The 19,427-nt window shown below is 42.9% G+C and overlaps 1 protein-coding gene across 1 annotated transcript in view; it reads left to right on the top strand.

Annotated features, from left to right (window-relative positions):
- Positions 1-224: 224 nt before the first annotated feature.
- LOC311611863 (serine/threonine-protein kinase Sgk3) overlaps positions 225-19,427 on the top strand; it is a 103,135-nt gene continuing 83,932 nt past the window's right edge. Inside the window, exon 1 of the mRNA XM_084864387.1 lies at positions 225-540. The gene's annotated coding sequence lies outside the window, so the exon portion shown is untranslated. The remainder of the gene's footprint in view (positions 541-19,427) is intronic.

Raw genomic sequence — 19,427 nt, 5'->3', positions numbered from 1 at the left:
ATGATTTGGATTCTTATTTGACTTCTCGGAGTCGCCAGCGCACACGGAGCCACAGGCGCACCCCAGGCGGTTCCTGGGGGCCCGGCGGTCCTGCTCCCGGCACACCCCGGTCACCCTCCCCCGCCCGGCCCGGCCCGGCGGCCCCGTGCGATCCCCGACGAACCCCGGGTCCCGATGAGCTCTCCGCGGGGAATCCCTGAGAGTCCGAGCCTCTCGCCGGGACCCACCGGGTCCCCCGGGGTCCCCTGAACTTGGCGCGCGCGGCGGGGCGGGCACCGCGCCCTCGCGGCCGTCCCGGGGGCCGAGGCGCAGCGCCGGGCGCCGCGGAGGGAGGGGGCCCCAGCCCGGGCTCGCAGCGGGCGCCCTCCCGGCGGCAGCCGGCCGCCCACTCGCTCTGCCCGGCCGCCCCGCGCGCCGCGGGAGGAGCCGCCGTGACGCGTCAGGGAGGAAGCGCGGCGCCCGGGCCCCGCGGGAAGGAGGAAGCGCGAGCGCCGAGAGCGCACGGCCCGCGCCCGCCGCCCGGGAGGCCGCCCGGAGCCGGTAAGTGCGGGGCGGCGGGGTCCCCAGCCCCCGGGGCGGGGCCAGGGGTGCCCGGGCGGCGGAGCGCACGCGCCTCCCCGGGAGCCCCGGCCGTGTCCCCCACCCCACCCTCAGACCCCCTCAGCCCGCCGGCCCCCGAGGCGGTCGGGAGGGAAAAGTGCTCCGGAGAGTTTGTGCGCTTTGTGCCCTCGAGGTGGACGCAGGCGGCGCTTTTGGATCCCTGGCCTCCCGGGGGTGTCGGCGGACGGACGGACGGACGGACGGACGGACAGTGCGGGTTAACCCGTGCGCCGCCCGGAGCGCGGAGGGGCGGCCCCGAGGCCGGGAGACCTCCCCCCCGCCTCCCCGGAGGCGGGGACTGGACGCGGGCCACCTGCCAGGACGGGGCGCCGGGGGCCTGGGGTGAGGGCGCGGGAACCCTCCCCTGTGCTGGGGGACCTGTGGTCTGCCGCTTCGGAGCGTTGTGACCCTGTGTGTTTTCTGTGATCGGAACCCTTTCGGGTGACTTTGACTCTGTGTGGGTTCCCACAGTTTGCACATCGAGCTGCACCAGCTAGAAAAGTGCTTTGGGATTTTTAAAAAAAGAAAAAGATTTGGTTCTTTTTTCGTGGTGGTTCCTTGGAAAGAAATAAGAGGAACAATTCCATTGGCTTTTGCACAGTGATTTCTGAACCAGGAGTAGCTTTTCAGTCCTGCCCAAGAGGCGGTACAGGGTACACTTGAGATGCAGGTGAAAATACAGGGAGCTACTGGTTTCTAAACCTTTATCAGGGGGGAAAGTAGGAGGCTGCTGTCCTTTGTATGAGGCCGAGGAGTCACCCAGCCAACCCGAAAAGTGCCTTTCTTATCTGGCAAACACTTGGATAGCTCTTACCTATGTGTTGGGGCTCTTTCTAAAGTGTTTTATAAATATTAACCCAAATTGTTAACTCAAAACTATCAAATCATACCGGTTCTAGCCATGAGGAGGTTGTTCTGTACTTCAGTTCCCCAATGTCACTGCAAGAGCTGGACACAGGAGAGGAAGTCTCGGGCTTTTTTTTTTTTTTTTTTTTTTGACTGTGTGCACCTTCTGGACCCCCTGGATACCATTCCTGTACGGCCAGCCACCATGCCTCCACTCCCGGGGGCAAGGGGTCTGGAAGAACCCCTCTTCCCGACCTCTTCCTTGCCGATGGCAGCCACCCAGATCCCTAGGATGGTCCCCAAGAGGGCCCTTCGTGTTGGCCACCGAGCCCATGTTAGCTCACTCTGGAGAGTCCAGAACTTCCCCCTTCCTCCAGCTGCCACTACTCGGAGCCCGATTTTGTTTTCAAAAGGAGTTTTGTTCCTAATCTGTTTGAGATGGCCGTAGCTTACGTTTAAGGGCCAGATTGAAAGTGAAATGCAGTATACAATAGAACCTTGTAGATGTCCGTTTTGTGGTTTGCAGATATATAGAGAAAATATATTTCCAGAATAAAGTGCCCCCGGTAAAGACATGCCTTAGCCTGATGGTCAGATTAGTGGGTAAAATAGACATGGTTCTTGTCATTGTGGTGATTATGAGTCTTTATGTTAAAATCTGTACGTCCGTCATACTAGCTTTCTATACCTCTCTCTTTCATATATTCAGATTTCCAGGGTGATGATTAAAGGAGATGCTAAGCCTCCTTTAATAGGATTATGATGTGTCCTGGAAGCAGGAAGGCTCCCTTTCCTTTGATAAAATTTGTGGTGCGACAGGCATTGATGGATTTCAAGAATTCGTTTCACCCAAAGACAACTGGCACTTTCATGAGTTACCAGGTGCTTCCAGACATGCTTACTGGCTCTTCAGAGAGACCTGGTGAAGTTGGTAGCCATTGTTATTCCAGCAACTGAGGCATGGAAATGTGTAAAAGCTCTAGCCTGGACTGCGCAGCCGTAAGAGGCAGCACGTGCACAGAGAGCAGCTATGTGCGCAGCGCCTGGCAGGTGCCGACCCGTAATAAACATTTGCGGAATGAGTGACTCCAAATGACTTCATATTTATTGACTTTCAAAACATACGCCTCTCAAATACCGTAATAAATTTGTGCCTGAAAGATTCCCAGGCCTAATCCAATGTATCTTATTTCAAACAGTATCTGTCTGATACACATGTTTTTTTCCAAAAGGGATGAGAATGCTCTTTGGACTCATTTCTTAGGATTTATCATCTCTGGTTTTTGTTTTTTGTTGTGTGTTTTTTGGGGGGAGTTGAGGGGAGGGTGACATCATCTCTGGTTTTTGAAAAGCAAATAGGTTGGTTGTCCTTTCTCTCAAACATGCTTTTTCCTTCTGTTTTTGGAGAGTTTAGACTGGACACACAGTTTTAGGGTTTGTGTTTACAGCTTTCTTATCTCTCCCTGCTCAGCGAAGGTCATTTTTAGGACAGCAATCACTATAGGTTTTCCATGTCAGTGAACTCCACTAAGCTCCTTAGAAATAGGATCAAGTTTAAACCCAGTGACGGCTGGGTATTGTAATTTTTTTTTTTTTTGAAGTGTCTGACATTACTAATGTGCTTCTCAAAATGTTGCAATTACTTTAATATAGATCTGTCAAAAAGTAACAACCCCACACACCTCAACTATTTATATCCTTGAAGCATAGTTCTCTGTACTCTAAAGCATGTGACCTCCAGATGGGGAAACCTCCCATTGGAGAGGAAAACATGGCCCTTACCTGGTGGGAGAGTTGGAGGAGGGGAACGTGGGAGGCGGGGTGGCCATTCCCATGAAGGGGGTTAGTTGGTAAGAAGCCCTTCCTGGAGCCACACTGAGTCACCTGCCTGTCAGCGATCTTCTCAGCCTCCGTTCTTCGGTGCGGGGGTGGAATAAAATACTTTGGAAACCTGTCTTGTTACAGAAATCACTTTACCTTTTCCAATCTCATGCTTTCCCTCTCTCTCTCTCTCTCTTTTTAAATTCATGTAAATTACTGACTAAACTGCTGATTCATGAAACTCAAATTATGTAACGTGTTGTTCTTGACAGAAACAGTTCAGGGATTATTTTAAGGGACTAGATGTCTGTGTCCCTTTATCTGTTGCATTCTGTGAAGGTGGCATCTTTGTTCTCATTTCACCTCCCCCACTCCTCCCCTTCTGTTTCGTGGAGAAACGTGGCAAATCTGCGGAGGTGCCATTTCCACGCCTTGTAGTTCACGGCAAAGTCATTTTAACTCGGTACGAACTTTGCGTTAGTGAATTGTCACTGCGGGGGAAAACAGCATGGAAATCAGCCGTAGAAGGCTGACTCGGAACAGTGAAATTTTATTGCCTGTTCGAAGCCGCGCCAGCGAGTTTGCAAAGAGAGCAGTGTGCCATCTCCTTGCTCCTGTCCAACTTCCCCTGGCCTTTCCTGTTTGCCACAGGTCTTGAAAACCTGCCTTAGTTTACCTTTTTGTAGCCACTACTATTCAAAACCCAAATCTGTTTGCCTAGGGTGGGGGTGATGGGTGGGTGAAAGAAGGGGGGAATGGGTGTAGGGTGAGAATTTGTAATATGGAAAATGGAGGGTGAAGTGAGGGTTGTTACTGAGGTCTCACAGGGGAGGGTTCATGCAGATTGCTGCTCTGCCTCTCCTGGAGGGTTCAGACAGACATAGGGGAAGACCTATATGGGATCAAAGAAAGTTTGGGAAGGATTAGAAACATAGGTCAGCATATGATCTTGGCAGGCAGAGTTTCTTTGTACCACCAAGTGCAGAAGTGTCATGATGGGTAGCTGCTTCTTCAGGCCACACAGTGCATTTTTTGCAGATGATTGAAATGTAGAGAGCTTTAAACAGAGAGATTTCACAGGCTTGTGGTTGAGTAAAGGCCTGGATTTCGTACCTTTTTAAAGCCTTACCCTTTTTTTTTTTTTTTTTTTTTTGAGTCTGCCTATAATGTGGAGATAATGCCATTCTCTTCACTGTTTTGTGATTTTAAATAACCGGCATTGTATTTACGTGGCATATAGTAATGAGTAGGATTCAGGTTAATTGCTGTCATTCAGGTTCCTGGTATATTTGCTATACCCGCCCGTCAATACCCAACACTTTTCCTGTAGGTAAAATGGACTTCATGCATATTAACACAAAATCGGACTCACTCATGGACTAGCCAGCCTATGGATGCAACATCCTCAAGTACGGTGGGGCTTCACTAGGACTTGACTAATTGCTTGCTTGAGTTAAGTAATGAGAAGAAATTTTTAGTTACTTACCTCCCTGTTTTTAAAATAAAAGCAGATTAAAGTGAGCTTAAAATGATATGGTTTCCAAATCAGCATCCACACATGCAGACAAACATGTATAGGACCTGTAGCTAGATTATATAATCTAATGCACATATGTTATATATGTGATCAGCTAAAGGGAACTATCGGAACCATATCTGCAGTTTCCCAAGAAAACGTGGCTATGCATGTTACCTTTTCCCCCTATTTATTTTAGTTTTGTTTCTTTTATTTTCTAAACATTTTTAATTACAAAGGCATATATGCTCTTAAATTCAAGCAGTCGAGAAGCATGTGAAGTGAAAAGAAAAACTAAGTCCCCTCCATTTTAATCTTACTCATGAAGATAATCATTGTTGAGTATTTATATCCTTCTAGATTTTTCTCCATGCTTATTATATAAACCTGTGTATTTATAAATATATGCAGAGATATTTTTTGAAAATGAAAATCATGCCAAACAATTTGTCCTTTTGTTGTTTTGTGTTTTTTTATATCATGGACATCTATCAACACCATTAGTTTTGACAGCTGCATAGTATTCTACTTTAAATTACCCATGTTTTATTTCTTATTATTTATATGTTCACTCTTTTGTATCTTTTGAAATATGTTTAAATCACCAAAGTAATACATTTTTAAAGAAAAAGAAGAAATAAGAATTACCAGAGGGGCAGAGGCAGGCTAGAAGGGGACAATGGGAGAAAGGGGAGATATAGAATTCTTTCTCTTTTTCTTTCTTTTTTCTTTTTGTCTTTCTTCCTTTCTTTTTTGGACATTGTATTTACATGGCATATAGTAATGAATACAATACTTTCAACAATAAGACTGAAAAAAAAATCACCAGTAAACCCTACCAGTCAATAATCACTATTAGCATTTTAGAGTATAACTTTCTACACTGTATATGTTTGTGCGTATCCATATTTTCAATGCCATTTTAAGCAGTTTCTTCTGAAGGCTAACTTTGTTGGTTGGTTGGAGAATCATGTTTGTGTAGCCAACACTTTTAAACCAGTTATTTTGCTGTGTTTCCTGGCCACCTGCCATAGCCCGAGCCTGGATAACACTTGGAAATTTATACTACTGCTCTTAGAGGGGATGAGGTGAGGGTGTGGATGGACCGACAGATCCACCCAAATCAGCATAATGCATATCTCTAATGGAGGTAGGTCAATATTTGTATTTTTTAAAATTTTTATTGATTTCAGAGAGGAAGGAAGAGGGAGAGAGAGAGATAGAAACATCCATGATGAGAGAGAATCATGGATGGGCTGCCTCCTGCAAGTCCCCCATTGGGGATCAAGCCCACAACCTGGGCATGTGCCCTTGACCGGAATCGAACCAGGGACCTTTCAGTTCACAAGCAGACAATCTATCCACTGAGCCAAATCAGCTGGGGCCAATATTTGCATTTTAAGTACATCTAAAACATAAGATATTTAAGAAGAGAAATAGCAGAATATTCACACATAATTGATTATGATCACTAAAAGAGAAGCAGAAATAATAGATTTGAACCAAGGAAAAAGTGTTGAATTTACTTAAAAATCAGAACAGCTGATCTTCACATGTTTTGAAATAGTCTAATAAGTACATTTTTAAAAAAAATAATTGGTCTAATAAAGCTCCATCAATGGGAGAAATAGGTGATCTTAAATTTCTTGTGATCCTATTATATTATAGGCTCTCAGAGTTAGTAAGCTCGACTTCATATAATTTCATGTATACAACTCCCTAGTTATAATAATATCGCCAGTTTTTTTCAGACAGCATTCGTCTGGGCTAACATCTCGCCATCCCCTTTTCCTTCTCCCTCTGCACATGTGCACAAGCTGCTGCCCACAGTTTGCTCCTATATCCTTTTGTGGCTTCCCCACCCTCCACTTTCCTGAGAGTCTAGTACCCCTTTTAACCTGGTTCTTTTTTCCTCTTCTTCCAGCCTGTTCTTTTTTTAAAAATAATTATATGCTTTTTTAATTGTTTGGGGGCTTTTTTAGAGAGAGGAAAGAAGAGGGAGAGAGGGAAACATCGATGTGAAAGAGAAACATCCATTGGTTGCCTCCCATACACACCCCAGCCAGGAATTAATCCCACAACCTGGGTATGTGCCCTAACTAGGAATATACAGCCCACAACCCTTCCGTGCCCAGGATGACTCTCCACCAACTGAGCCACACCAGCCAGGGCCAGCTTTTGCTTTAATAACATCTCTCTGTCCTTTCTCTATTCAACTCCTTAATTTTGATCGTGAGCAAAAAAAGATACTAATCATGGTGGTCTAGTGAAGAACAAGCCTTTCATAAGGAAAAGGAAAGCTTTCAGTTTGGGAGGAAAGGTAGACATTATAAAGAACCAGTGGTTTCAACCTTCAAAGGTTTCGAGAATACCCAGGAATTCCTTTCAAAATGTCCACAGAAGTCTCCACCCACCTCTTCTCTAAGCAAGGTGTGTGTGTGTGTGTGTGTGTGTGTGTGTGTGTGTGTGTGTGTGTGTTTGTGTTTAAAGCACTGGCATAACATCTAAAACTACTATAACTTTTTAAGTATATATATTTTATTGATTTTACACAGAGAGGAAGTGAGAGGAATAGAGAGTTAGAAACGTCGATGAGAGAGATACATCGACCAGCTGCCTCCTGCACACCCCCCACTGGGGATGTGCCCGCAACCAAGGTACATGCCCTTTGACCGGAATCGAACCCGGGTCCTTTCAGTCCGCAGGCCAACGCTGTATCCACTGAGCCAGACCGGTTTTGGCTATAACTTTTTTTTTGTTCATGTCACTGTTTGGTGCTTTTTTTTTTTTTTTCCCTCCTGTTGAAGATATTAGTCATATTATGGATTGATAAGAGAGTGTGTTGGTCTTCAAGCTAACTCCTCGTTAACACCCCTGTTTCCTTCAGAGAATTCACCCAGAGTTCTAGGTAATCTGGTTTAAAAATAGCATGTTTGTTTTGAAGTTAAGGAAGAAAAGGGCTATCTTAAACCAAAGATTAGCCATCTTTGAGCCATGGTATGTCAGGATTCCAAACCCTTCCTTCCTAGATTTTCATCAGCAGAGATGTGCGGTGGTGAGAGGCCTAGGTCAGCTGTCCATTCTTGGAAGTTAGCAGAGAAGCAGTACGGTTTGCAGGAATTCTCCATTGCCTTGTAGACTCTCACGGGAGGTAACGGTGGGGATAAAGCCCAGAGCTCTGCACCAAGAAAGAAGCCACGTAAACCGCACTGAGACCAAAGGCCGGCTTTTTCGTAAACGTGAGTGAAAGAGGTTTTGAAAAGACATTTTTACTCAGCCTCCCAACAACATGGCGCTAACATTCATCATGGCTTAAACAGTCAAGTTCTTACCATTTGAACTGGGAAGATAGTGAATAAATATTTAGAAGTTAAGACCTTGTTATGATTTTTAAAAATGGTTCTTAGTTTTGTAGGTCTCAGTGTACATAGTTTTGCATCATTGACATTTTTTAGTCCATTCCAACGTAAGGTACCTTTCTCTTTTTTTCTAATTGTTCTTCTTCAACCCTCATTCTCTCTTCTGGTGAATATTTGGTTTAATTTCTTTTCTTTCTTTTTTTTTTTTTTTTTGTCTGTAAGGGAATTATTATTATTTTTTTTAATTAATGAAAGGTAAGACATACCAATGTTTTAGCAGACAAGAATTTTTAAGAGATTTATAAGACTCTGTTCCTCTTCCCCCTTGAATTTTGTGTCCTCTTTAAATTTCCTTTATGTCTGACTTTCATTAACATCATTCATTACTGTTTCTCCTTTTTAAAAATCACTCTAGTGTGAACAAGATCCCTGTTCTAGTCATTTGTTGCTTTCATCAGATATTTTGGGATTAGAAAGTTGTTTGGAGATGCAGAATATGCATAAATGGTTACCTCTGTGTAGAAAAATAAGGGTTAAATAAGAATATATTTTTTGTTTTGTTTGTCTAAGCATAAAAAGATTAAGAAAGTGAGTGTTTATCTGTTTGGAATTGGGTAGGGAGAACTGGGTGGGAAGCAGACTTTTCACTGTATCTCTTTTATATATTCTTGGTTTTTGAACCATGTGACTATATAACCCATTGTAAAAGTAGTTTTAAAAATCATGTCTGTAGATTCCTTGACTTAAAAAAAAGGGGGGGGGGTGGTATTTCTGTTGTCATTTTTCCAGAAGTTGTTTCAAATCTTTTTTTTTTTTTTAAGAATGCACTTGTGGGGAGGGAGGTTGGAGGACTGGGTGGAAAAGGTGAAGGGATTAAGCAATACAAATTGGTAGTTACAAAATAGTCACAGTCACGAGATGTAAAGTACAAGATAGGGACTATAGACAATCATATTGTAATTACTATGTATGGTGCCAGGTGGGTACTGGAAATATTGGGGAAACACTTTGTAAAGTATATTGTTGTCTAATCACTATGCTGTACACCTGAAACTAATACAAAATAATATTGAATGTAAACTGTAATTGAAAAAAAAATTTTTTTTAAATATCTAAAAAGAAAAAGAATGCATGTGTAGTCTTGTCTCAAAGGCCTGGTAGTATTTTGTAGGCATCTTGTCTGGCTCCTTAAGTGTTATGACTAAGATTTATTAAGAATCTTTCCCTCTGGAAATTATGATACTACAAATACAGCCAAGACTCAAGTTATTGTTGGCTTCTTCGAAGAACCATTTAGCTGAAATTGTCTGCGGTATTCTGCCAACTGGATACTCAGTTGTTTCCTAATAAAACTGTGAGATAATACCAACAGAATCCGTGCAAAGTCCGTTGATTTCCCCCGGGTTATCTTGTATCTCACCCCCATGGTTATAATTTATTCACTTAATATGTCAGCTTGATGCTTATGGAAACTGAAGGTTGGTTTACTTTTATTTTATTTTATTTTTTATTTATTTTCTTAAATATATTTTACTGATTTTTTTACAGAGAGGAAGAGAGAGGGATAGAGAGTTAGAAACATCAATGAGTGAGAATCATCGATCAGCTGCCTCTTGCACACACCCCTTACTGGGGATGTGCCCGCAACCAAGGTACATGCCCATGACCGGAATTAAACCTGGGACCTTTCAGTTCTCAGGTCAACGCTCTATCCACAGAACCAAACTGGTTAGGGCCGTTTTGCCAATTTTGACCTGTGTTTTACCCTGAATAGAAGGGGGGGGGGGGGGAGTAGCTAATATCGAGTATCTACCATGTGCTGGGTGCTTTAGAGACATTATTTTATTAAATAATCTTAATAACTCCCTGGGGTAAGGAACATTTTACAGATGAGCAAACTGAGGCGTAGAGGGTTTTGAAGCAGCTGTGCGTAGCCAACACGGGAGAGCTGATCCCCACAGGCCTCCCTGGCTCTCCCGGGGCGGGCGGGGGCGGGGGGGGGGGGAACCCTGGGCCTCGGAGAAGGGGTGAAGGCTGACCCCTCTCCAAGCCTCTCCTCAGAAAGAGCAGGCAGCACTGATGTTCAGATTACCCAGGTCACCTTCTGCTGATGAGGCAGTCGTTACGTGAGTTTGAAAACTGGCTTTTCCCTTTTTACTTTATTTTTCTGAGATTATGTTAATGTAATCTAGGAACCGGTGCCAGACTTCAAACGCTGATGTCATATTCTAAAATCTCTTAACGATGACAGCCAGCACCACTCGTATTAACCCTTGGGAATACAGCCATCAGCAGAGGTAGATGCCACAGTAAGAAGAAAGGAACGTTTCAGATCTGAATTCCTTTGATGTCTCTTATCTAATAAGATTCTTTTACGTTCTGGGCAAAGACGGTGAGAAAGATACTGAAGAAATTCAAGGTCCCAAAGAGTGAAAGGAGAAGACAGTAAGCCCAGAGCATACCTTACACTTAGTACGTGAAATAAAAGCTTTATTGAGACTTCCTTTACATGCTGCTAATTTACCCTTTTAAAGTATACAGTTCAGTGATTTAGTCGCAGACCTGAGCAGTCCTTATCATTATTTAAATCTAGGACATTTTCATCATTCCCAAAAGAACCTTGGGCCCTTAGCAGTAACTCCTATCCTCCATTCTTTTCTCTCCACCCCCCTCCCCCCAATCCCTGGTAACTGGGAATCTACTTTCTCTCTATATAGATTTACTTATTCTTAACATTTAATGAAAAGTGGAATCATGCTGTACGTAGTCTTTGGTGACTGGTTTATTTCACTTGGCGTACTGTTTCTAAGGTTTATCCGTGTTGTAGCATGTAGTATTTCATTTCTGTCACTGAAAAATATTCCACTGTATCAGTGTACCATATTTTGCTTATTCACTCACCTGTTAACGGACATTTGGGTTATTTCCATTTTTTTTTTTTTTTTTTAGCAATTATGTAAAATGCTGCAGTGAATAGTCATCTGCAAGTTTTGTGTGGACACATGTTTTCATTTCTCTTGGGCGATAACTAAGAGTGGAATTGCTGGGTCCTATGGTAACTCCGTGTAAGTTTATGAGGAGTTGCCAAACTTTTCAGTATCGGCACCATTTTACAGTCCCACCAGAAATTTGTGAGGGTTCAAGTTTCTCCACTTCCTGGCCAACACCTGTTGTCTGTCTTTTTTTACTTGAGTCGTTTTAGTGGGTGTTATGTGGTATCTCACTGAGGTTTTGATTTGTATTTCCCTAGTGACTAATGATCTTTCATGTGCCTAGTGACCATCTTTATATCTTCTTTGGAGAAATGTCTATTCAGATATTTTACCCATTTTTAAATTAGATAATTTGTCTTTTTTGGTTGAATTGTAAAAGCATTTTGTATATTCTAGATGCGCATTACTTATTTTAGATGCTAACCAGAATTGGTAAATGGTTGATTTTTTTTTTCATGGTAGCATTTTTTGAAATATATGTCTATGAAATATATGTCTCAAAGTATGCAGTGGTATAAAGGTCGTGTGAGATTCAGTTAGTAGAGGCATTTAAAATGTATCAATATGTTCTAGGGAAGTACAATTTGCCACACAGCAATATGTCTCTCTAACATGAGGATCATTTTATTTTTAAGAAATAAAAGACTCAGGAAGAAACTTAGGTAGGGGCCTATTTCATAAAATAGTGCTAGCACCTGAGATATTTACAAAGAATATGGGCTAGGTGCGATGGGGATACTGGGCAGGGTCTAGAGATCCCCGAGTTCCTTTGTCTCTTTATGGCCCATCAAACATTTGTTCACTGAACATTTGCTTTTCCATCTTCATGTGATTTGCCTTCCTTGTCTTTGAAGCCCCAATCCTCTACCCCTTCTCCTTAGCTCAAGATGCCATATGAGCCTCATCTGCCCACCTTCCTTGGGCCTCCATATTCTTATGGACCCCCTCTCCCTCTATATGTACATCCACAATTAAATGTGGCTGTTTCTTTCCTGGTAATGGGTCTCAAATCAATTTAATTCTTAGACCAGCCAGAAGAACCTGGAAGGGTAGAAAAAAATTCCTTCCTCCCCAGCAGTAGGAATACCAGCAAATTCTTTTTCTCAAACTAAAAATACTTTGACAGTTTCGCACCATGCGTCTGTGAAGGCAGTATAATTTGACTTTGCCTTGTAGCACATGCAGAAATTATTCACTGTTTTAAAAGTAAATGATGGCTTTGAAATTATAAAAAAGCAAATGCCCACGTTTTAGTTTTAGTTTTTAAACCCACGGTATTTGTAGTTAGAGTTGCCTCTCATTTAACGAATCCTATCATCTCACAGTGACCATTTGGCCTGGGTAGGCAAAGGGTACAGGTCAGAATATAGAGGAGAAACTCGGCATCATTTCTAAGCTATCTAGATTTCTAGGTATTGGACAGGATGACAGTCCAGAAGAAGCCATAGATTGGAGAGCAGATGGTGGCTACAGAAGAACAAGAAAAGAATGTGGTAGTGGAAAGGGTATAGAATTGGATGAAGGAAGAGGTCTCGGCAAAGAGACCAGTATACCCAGACATGCTTTGAGGCCTTCTGAGCCTGTATCTGCCTCTGGAGGGAAACTTCTGAGAGTGAGTGTGCTGTTGGAACATGCCCTCTTCAGTAGTGTGGTTAGTGCAATAATTGAATTACCTTTCCATTTGGATCCTGTTGGCAGTGTTCTCTGTTGGCAACGCTGGATCTCCAAAGGAGTGAAGTGATTGTTTTATTAAGTCTTTTAAAATCTTAAGAGCTGACGTAGGGAAGAGATGATATATGTGAAAATGCTTGGCAGAGTGAAAGACACAAAGTAGGCACTTGATAAATTGTCTACTTGAAAATTGGCTGATATTAACCTGTCCATAATATTTTATAATATTTAATAGCTTCAGCCGAAACTGGTTTGGCTCAGTGGATAGAGTGTCGATCTGAGGACTGAAAGGTCCCAGGTTCGATTCCGGTCAAGGGCATGTACCTTGGTTGCAGGCACATCCCCAGGGGGTGTGCAAGAGGCAGCTGATCGATGATGCTCTCTCATCGATGTTTCTAACTCTATCTCTCTTCCTCTCTGTAAAAAAATCAAGGGCCCCGAAACCGGTTTGGCTCAGTGGATAGAGCGCCAGCCTGCGGACTGAGGGGTCCCGGGTTCGATTCCTGTCAAGGGCATGTGCCTTGGTTGCGGGCACATCCCCAGTGGGTGTGCAAGAGGCAGCTGATCGATGATTTTCTCTCATCGATGTTTCTAACTATCTCTCTCTCTTCCTCTCTGTAAAAAATCAATAAAATATATTTTTAAAAATTTTTTTAAAAAAATCAAGAGCATGTACCTTGGTTGCGGGCTCATTCCCAGGGGGTGGTGTGCAAGAGGCAGCTGATCAATGATTCTCTCTCATCGATGTTTCTAACTCTCTATCTCTCTTCCTCTCTGTAAAAAAATCAATAAAATGTATTAAAAAAAAATAGCTTCAGCTAGGGAATTTAGAAGTTTAGGTTATGGAGTTTCCCCGAAAATAAGACATCCTCCGAAAATAAGTCCTAGCGCATGGAAAGATAAGACATCCCCTGAAAATAAGACCTAGTGCAACTTTGGGAGAAAAAAATTAATATAAGACACTGTCTTATTTTTGGGGAAACAGGGTACTAGCTTGTTAAGTGAACCCTAGCAAGTGACTTGATTTTCTCTGGCTGTAAATACTCAAAATTCCTTCTATCTCTAAAATGCAATGTTTCATATAGGGGGGCGGGAAAGGCTTTAAATAAAGATTATTCTTTTAACAGAGGTGGAAGTTTTGTTTTTGTTTTCAACTTCTACGATTTTAACTAGGGTACACTAGATGAATAAGACTCTTTATTGCATTATCGAAAGCCAACCACTGATTTGTTTGAACACAAAGAGTTTCTTTGCAGTGTCATTTAGCCTGGCATTATCATGAATCCGAGAATTATTCTACACTAATCAGAGAACAGTGATGCAGTTGTACTTAAATTTAGAGTTCCACACAGTCATTCACCAGAGATGAATTGAGGTGAACAAGTATTTCCAACTTAATTTGCAAAAAAGTTCTAAAACGCTGGTGGAATTCACGGCAGGAATCACAGTGGAAAAAAAGGAGGTTGCAAGTGTGGCTCAGATCATGCAGAACTGTCAGAGAAACTATCACTGCTTTCTGTTGCATTTGTTTTTTGGATCTGTGTAATTTCTGGTAAAATTGAATGATAATATAAAATTTAGGAGCATTTCTACTATTTTGAAATGTTGATGTATAGTGTGACGGTTAGAAAATCAATCAGTATGGTTGGTCATCTTTGTTTTTATTTTATTTTTGTTAATCCTTACCTGAGGATATTTTTCCATTGATTTTTAGAGAGAATGGAAAGGAGGGGGAGAGACAGAGAGTGAGAGAAACATCGATGTGGGAGAGACACATTGATTGGTTGCCTCCCACATGCGCTCCAACCTGGGTCAGGGGATTGAGCCTGCAATTGAGGTACGTGCCCTTGACCAGAATAGAACCTGACACCTTTCAGTCCCCGGGCTGACCCTCCAATAACTGAGGGAAACTGGCTAGGGCTCATCTTTGTTTTTAAAGGAAGCCAATGCCTGGCTTCAAATAATGCTCTATGGAATCATTTTCTCCCTCTCTTTCTCTCTCTCTCTCTCTCTCTCTCTCTCTCTCTCTCTCTCTCTCTTTTTCCCCCCCCCTTTACACTACACACAACACTCTGAACATTTTTCTGGACTCTTGTCACCAAATACCAGCTGGGTATTTTACAATTTATCTCACTTCTGATACTGTCTACCTGAAGATCCCACAGGTTAAGGGCTCAGTTTATATCGCTGCCCCTCCCTCAGCCTTAGCCACCAGTCAAAAGTCCAGGTTGTTACCTGTTCTGATCAACAGACTATAAATCCGTTTCCCACCACTCCCTCCTCTAGCCCAATTAATTTGCCAGAGCATCTCACTGAACTTGGGAAAATAGTTTACTTACCAGATAACCAATACTAATAATCTATACCAGTGGTTGGCAAACTGCGGCTCGCGAGCCACATGTTTGCCACTCTGTTGACTAACGAGTTTGCCGACCACTGATCTATACTAATAAAAGGGTAATATGCAAATTGGTGGGGACTCCCTCACAGTAACAACCAAACAGCAGGCTGCGTGGGGCGACCAGGCCTTCAAGGGGGTTAGTAAGGGCCAACCAAACGACTGAACAACAGGCTACAGGGGTGACCAGGCCAGCAGGGGGGCAGTGAGGGGTGACCAGGCTGGCATGGGGGGCAGTTGGGGGCAAGCAGGCCAGCAGAAGGGCAGGAAGAGGCAAGCAGGCCAGCAGGTGGGGGGCAGTAAGGGGCAATCAGGCCAATAAGAGGAGCAGTTGGGGATGACCAGGGTAGCAGGGGGGGAAGTTAGGGGAGACCAGGCCAGCAGGTGGGGGGCAGTAAGGGGCAATCAGGCCAATAGGGGTAGCAGTTGGGGATGACCAGGGTAGCAGGGGGGGAAGTTAGGGGAGACCAGGATGGAAGGGGGGGGCAGTTAGGGGCAATCAAGCTGGCAGGCAGAGGCAGTTAGGAGTGATCAGGCAGGCAGGTGAGCAGTTAGGAGCCAGAGGTCCCAGATTGTGAGAGGGATGTCTGATCCTTGGGATCGGGCCTAAACTAGCAGTCGGACATCCCCCAAGGGGTCCCGGATTGGAGACAGTGCAGGCTGGGCTGAGGGAACCCATCCACACCCCCCCCCCCCCGCACAATTTCGTGCACCAGGCCTCTAGTTTATTATAAAAGGTTACTAAGGAACAACCAGATGGAAGAGCTGCATAGGGCAGGATATGTGGGAAGGGATAAGGGCGTTTTTGTGCCCACTTACCCCAGAATACCACTCTCCCCACGTGCACCAACTCAGAAGCTCCCCGAACCCCATCCTTTTGGGGTTTTCTGGAGGCTTTGTTATATAGTTGTGGTTGATTAAATCATTGGTTGTTCGTGATTGACTCAACCTGTAGTCCCTCTCCCTAGAGAGAAAATTCCAACCCTCTAGTCTGATCAGGTCTATTTCCCTGGCAGCCAACACCTATCCTTAAATTGCCTAGGGAGCTTTCCAAAAACCCATTAATATAAACGCAGGTGTGATTGAAATAGGCTTGTTATATGAATACCTAAAGACACTTATTTCACCCTTGTATATCTTATCCCTTAGGAAATTCCAAGGGTTTTAGGAGCTCTGTGCCATAAATGGACAAAGACCAAATATATATATATTGCTTAAGACAAATCACAGTAATATACCTTGTTTAAGTAATAGTTGCTAAAATTATGAGAACCAAAACAATTTTTTCCACCTCTATTAAAAGAATACACTTTAGCCGAAACTGGTTTGGCTCAGTGGTAGAGCGTCGGTCTGAGGACTGAAAGGTCCCGTGTTAGATTCCGGTCAAGGGTATGTACCTTGGTTGCGGGCACATCCCCAGTAGGGGGTGTGCAAGAGGCGGCTGGTTGATGTTTCTCTCTCATCGAGGTTTCTAGCTCTCTATCTCTCTCCCTTCCTTTCTGTAAAATATCAATAAAATATATTTAAAAAAATACACTTTAAATATATATTTTGAGGTTTCATAGAAAAACCAAGAGGCAAACCAGCCAAATGTACTGTGGGTTTCTCTTCTTAAAATTTTACACTCTTACTGTTAAAGTTCATATATCATAATTTTGTGTACATTTCCTTGGGTTCAGTTTTAAAAGGAGGAAAAAGTGGAAAACACGTTATGAAATACTAATTTAGGTAATGGGTGGTGGTTATGAGTCAATATGGCTTATTGTGTAAGTATGTACAGAAGTAGAAGGACTTCTCCTAAAATGACAAGCATTCCCAAATCTCTAATGAAAAGAATGCTGTGTCCGTTCAATGAAATCTCTTCTCATGCACTTCCTAATCACTGAAATGTAAAGCTTGGGTCACGTGGAAGTTTCTGGGTAAGTAATTGTATTGGAGACTATACACTGAGTGGCCAGATTATTATGATCTCTGAACACATAATAATCTGGCCACTCAGTGTATATCCTATATAATAAAAGGCTAATATGCAAATTGTCCCTCAACCAGGAGTTTGACCAGCAGGCAGGCTGGCCAACTGCCCATGTCCCCTCCCCCTGGCCAGACCTCACCCATGAATGAATTCATGCACCAGGGCTCAATAAACTGAATGGCCAGATTATTATGCATTTAGAGATCATCATAATCTGGCCACTCAGTGTATGTTTTTGGGGTAATTCCATACAACCCTGGTAAGCACTTGCTCATAAGCATTTTTAGGACCCACCAGATCTAACCCTGCCCTATTGACTATCAGATTTATTTTTACAGGTGAAAAGGCAAGGAGCATTTTCTCATATCTTCTGAGGGAGTTAGCTAGAGACTTAACATTCTGAGCTTAAAAATCACTTTTTTTAAAATCTTAATGTCATTAAAGTTTACCACTTGGGCTTCAATGTTAATGTTTCTTATAATTAAAACAAAATGAGTCTTTGGACTATGGCGTTTCATAGAACCTTTATTCACACACCAGTGTAATCATATGTAAAAACAGAATAAATACTTCTTTAAAATTTATGTTATGAAATGGTCACAAATGGAATAAATGTCATTGATAGGCTTTGTTAGGTATAGAAGGAGCAGGTTGCCTTTGCTACTCATTATCTGTTTTTAGCCTGGGAGAGATTATACTTACACTGGTTAGGACTGGAGGTCTGGACTTCCCCAGACTATAGTTCAAATAGTGGTTCGTCACTTAAAAATTAGTATTTTTCAACTGTAGAATAAGCATAGTAATAGGACATATTTCGTACAGTTGTTATTAAGCTTAAAATAAAAAAAAAATGCTTGTAAAACACTTAATATAGTCCTTGGGTTATACTCGGTGCTCAATAAATAAAAAAATGATAGTATTCTTAATGGATAAAATTTAATGGCCTTAACTTTATTTTTCTTTTGTTAATTAATTCAAAGAAAGATGTACACTACAACAACTATTTCTGCATTAAGTCTGAAGAAGCTATAAGAGAGAGATCTGGACAATTGCAAAGACAGAATTCTTTGGAGATGACTCCTGACAAAGCATTAAGATGGTATCCCCAGTCCCTCTCCTGCTGTGTTCCCAGGTGTCTGACTTCACCCCGTTGCCTTTTTTGGGCTACACTAGCTCTCTGGATGATTAAAATTACTTTTCCTGGTTTACGTGTGTCTTGTGCTGATGACTCTCAAATCCATGGTTTCTATCCTGACCTTTATTTGTCCTTTGCCCTTCAGACAGCTATGTCCGATTGCTTACTACCAGATAACTAGCTTCCCATGGTGCTAGCCTACAGGTCGTTCAAAGTCAACATGTACAAAGGTATATCTTTACTACCTTCTTCCTGATACCTCACCTCCACTTTTCACCAATTTCATCTTCCTTTGTTTAAAAATATGCTTTTATTGATTTTAAAAAGGGAGGAGGGGAGAGGGAGATAGAAACATTGATGAGAGAAAGAGACATCAGTTGGCTGCCTCCTGCACATCCCCCACTGGAGTTGAGCCCACAACCTGGGCACGTGCCCTGACCAGGAATCAAACCAGTGAACTCTTGGTTCATAGGTTGACACTCAACCACTGAGCCACACCAGCTAGGCTCATCTTCCTTTATTTGTTCCTTTTTCATTTATCGCCATCTACCCAGTAACTAGAGAGAATCTAGACTATGTCTCCCTATCATTTACAAAGTCGTCCTGATTGCCCTGGCCGGTTTGGCTCAGTGTATAGGCCCTAGGGTGTCAGCCTGCAGGCTTAAGAGTCCTTGGTTCAATTCCAGTCAAGGGCATAAACCTTGGTTGTGGGCACACCCCTGGTGGGGGGGTGCAGGAGGCAGCTGATGGATGTTTCTCTCTCATCCATGTTTCTAGCTCTCTCTCCCTTTCCCTTCCTCTCTGTAAAAAAATCAATTAAAAAAAAAAAGTTGTCCTGATTTTACCTGTTAAATATTTCCCAAGTCTGTCCCATCTGCTGTATATCTACTATAGCTTCTTGAGGCTCTCATCACCTTCGGACATTTTCAGTGGCCCCTCTTAAGAGAGTTTCCTATCCCCATCTTGATCTTTCTCTTTTTCCATTCATTCTCCACTTTGCTTTCAAACTAATCTAAAGCAAAGATCTAACCATTGCCATTCCTGTTATATTCTCTTTTCTTATAATGTCAAGCCCAAAGTCCTTAGCATGGCATGTCAGGCTCTTGTGATCCTCTG

This window comes from Pipistrellus hanaki, assembly GCF_964339955.1.
Source record: "Pipistrellus hanaki genome assembly, chromosome: 17".
Classification (NCBI taxonomy): domain Eukaryota; kingdom Metazoa; phylum Chordata; class Mammalia; order Chiroptera; family Vespertilionidae; genus Pipistrellus; species Pipistrellus hanaki.
Note: the sequence above shows the minus strand (reverse complement) of the source record. Positions and strands in the feature narration are given on the sequence as shown.